The sequence below is a fragment of the Girardinichthys multiradiatus genome, chromosome 5, assembly GCF_021462225.1.
Source record: "Girardinichthys multiradiatus isolate DD_20200921_A chromosome 5, DD_fGirMul_XY1, whole genome shotgun sequence".
Taxonomy (NCBI): domain Eukaryota; kingdom Metazoa; phylum Chordata; class Actinopteri; order Cyprinodontiformes; family Goodeidae; genus Girardinichthys; species Girardinichthys multiradiatus.
The window spans coordinates 52,313,508-52,316,873 of record NC_061798.1 but is presented as its reverse complement, the minus strand read 5'-3'; positions in this window follow the sequence as shown (position 1 = coordinate 52,316,873).

The window sequence follows — 3,366 nt, the reverse complement described above, 5'->3', positions numbered from 1 at the left end:
AATACAAAAAACGTCAACCTTCAAATAATAATGTACAGTTATGCACTCAATACTTGGTCGGGAATCCTTTGGCAGAAATGACTGCTTCAATGCGGCGTGGCATGGAGGCAATCAGCCTGTGGCACTGCTGAGGTCTTATGGAGGCCCAGGATGCTTCGATAGCGGCCTTTAGCTCATCCAGAGTGTTGGGTCTTGAGTCTTTCAACGTTCTCTTCACAATATCCCACAGATTCTCTATGGGGTTCAGGTCAGGAGAGTTGGCAGGCCAATTGAGCACAGTGATACCATGGTCAGTAAACCATTTACCAGTGGTTTTGGCACTGTGAGCAGGTGCCAGGTCGTGCTGAAAAATGAAATCTTCATCTCCATAAAGCTTTTTAGCAGATGGAAGCATGAAGTGCTCCAAAATCTCCTGATAGCTAGCTGCATTGACCCTGCCCTTGATAAAACACAGTGGACCAACACCAGCAGCTGACACGGCACCCCAGACCATCACTGACTGTGGGTACTTGACACTGGACTTCTGGCATTTTGGCATTTCCTTCTCCCCAGTCTTCCTCCAGACTCTGGCACCTTGATTTCCGAATGACATGCAGAATTTGCTTTCATCCGAAAAAAAGTACTTTGGACCACTGAGCAACAGTCCAGTGCTGCTTCTCTGTAGCCCAGGTCAGGCGCTTCTGCCGCTGTTTCTGGTTCAAAAGTGACTTGACCTGGGGAATGCGGCACCTGTAGCCCATTTCCTGCACACGCCTGTGCACGGTGGCTCTGGATGTTTCTACTCCAGACTCAGTCCACTGCTTCCGCAGGTCCCCCAAGGTCTGGAATCGGCCCTTCTCCACAATCTTCCTCAGGGTCCGGTCACCTCTTCTCGTTGTGCAGCGTTTTCTGCCACACTTTTTCCTTCCCACAGACTTCCCACTGAGGTGCCTTGATACAGCACTCTGGGAACAGCCTATTCATTCAGAAATGTCTTTCTGTGTCTTACCCTCTTGCTTGAGGGTGTCAATAGTGGCCTTCTGGACAGCAGTCAGGTCGGCAGTCTTACCCATGATTGGGGTTTTGAGTGATGAACCAGGCTGGGAGTTTAAAAGGCCTCAGGAATCTTTTGCAGGTGTTTAGAGTTAACTCGTTGATTCAGATGATTAGGTTCATAGCTCGTTTAGAGACCCTTTTAATGATATGCTAATTTTGTGAGATAAGAATTTTGGGTTTTCATGAGCTGTATGCCAAAATCATCCGTATTAAGACAATAAAAGACCTGAAATATTTCAGTTAGTGTGCAATGAATCTAAAATATATGAATGTTAAATTTTCATCATGACATTATGGAAAATAATTAACTTTATCACAATATGCTAATATTTTGAGAAGGACCTGTATATCCCAGCATGTCTGTGTAGGAGGTCAGTACTGAGAGCCACAGTTCACTGCTGGTGAACCTTGCACCTGGTCGGGGTGCTCTGTTATTTAGGGCAAGTGCATCCTCCACTGTCTGATGACGAACCCTCCTTGTTCCAGTAGCTACCTTAATCCATCAACCAGGGCTTTAGCATCTGTGGAGCTAGTTGTACAATAAAGACAGACATCAACGTAGGAAACCTCTGTGAATGGAGAAATTACCCTTAAAACAAGCTGAAAGAGTATGGCTAGGGGACTCCAACTATAACTATTTTTTCATTTCCATGAGTTCTTCAGCTGTAAAACTCCTGAGCCATGTGATAGAACATTGTACAGGTTTTAGTGGTCCATGTAGAGGACCAGAAATACTGGAACTGCTAGATTTAGTTTTCAGCTTTCAAATATGCATCCTGCCTGGACCTACAAAACAGTTGTATTACGCCACACCTTCCAATAATGTTTGGAAAACAGACAAACTGAGGATGGGTCCCCACTAGCTAACCCACTAGCAGTACAGTCTGCACCATCACCATCTCAAGTGAGACACTGAAGTTAAAAATTGAGAACTCTAAACCTGAGAAGAGAATTGGGAGCCAGAATACAATAAATGAACCCAAGCAAAACACAGTTTAATGTCCAATCTGATTATCATTCCACGAGTGCAGTGCAGTAGAGCTACTGGAAGAAGTAATGGTTACTGTTTAGTCCAGGTCTGAACAGCAACAAATTAAACTGACTGTATTCTCATAGTGAGCAATTTTAAGACCCAGAAGCATTTGGGCATTTAGATTATTTTAATCCTTTGTATTATGTATCTCTGATAGAAAATGTTAATAACACGAAATACATGACTTAATGCCTAGATATGGTCCCACAATATTTCCTTTAAATCACCTTAAAGTTGTCATAGTTTTAGGTATTTGACCCACATGCACAATCAGAACACAATCAGAAGACAGGAGGATTTCTCCAGAGAGGAACCAAAATGGTGCCAGCTGGAGTTTGTCTGAAGAGGTTTTTCTGAAATACTTGAAGTCGGCTGGAAACCAGGAAGCGAACTGGAAGGGAATCCAGGACAAAGCAGTCACCTGAAGAGTACACAAGAATGTAAATAACTTTCTCACAGATAATAACAAGAGCTACAGAGGGCTAGAGTTTACCACTTGTGGTTGGCTTTCCTTAGACAGCAGGCTCCTCTTATACCACTCAGATGATGAGGAAGGTGGAAGACACCTGTTACCCTCCAGTCACCATGTTCTGTCGCCACCTAGAGTGAAGCAGGTTAAGCAGCAGGCAAACAAAAGGAGACAAAGTATCCCAGACCCCAACAAAAGCTTGCTCAAATTCTGAACGGTTGAACATGCAGAGAACCTTTCTGCACGACTGGAAACTTCAACATGGACCAGCAACTGCTCCCCGCTGAAGGTCACAGTGAAGCCCTGCAACCTCTACAGATAACAGCGATCATCCGTCTGAGACAAGTTTATACGGGAAGACATGAAAGCCGGTTCAAAATATCCAGGGTTTCCACAGCAGATCAGGCTTAGTTTTAGTATAACACTAATGATCTACTCAATTAATCAACTCTGGATGTTCATCTTATAGATGTTCCTCCTGACTCAGAGCTTATCTGCTTAGCTGTGTTTCTCTCCTAGATGAAGCCACCAAAGAGCTACTGCTGCTCCCTTTAAGTCTTTCCTTTTTGTAACATAGAAAGTAGTCCTGGATCAAGGCTTCTTTAGGTGGATACTATTTTAGCAATTAGCATTATGAAGTGAGTCTGGTGCATTATATTAGAACTAGGATTGAACTGAAATGTGTTTTTAATCTGTATATATGAACAGTTTGATATTTCCTGATATAAACCTGGAGAGTTTCTCCAGGAAACCAGAGAGCAGTGAAAACAGCTGACTGAGTTTACCCGAGCAGAACCAGTGGTGAAGGAAACCCAGATAAAGCAAATAA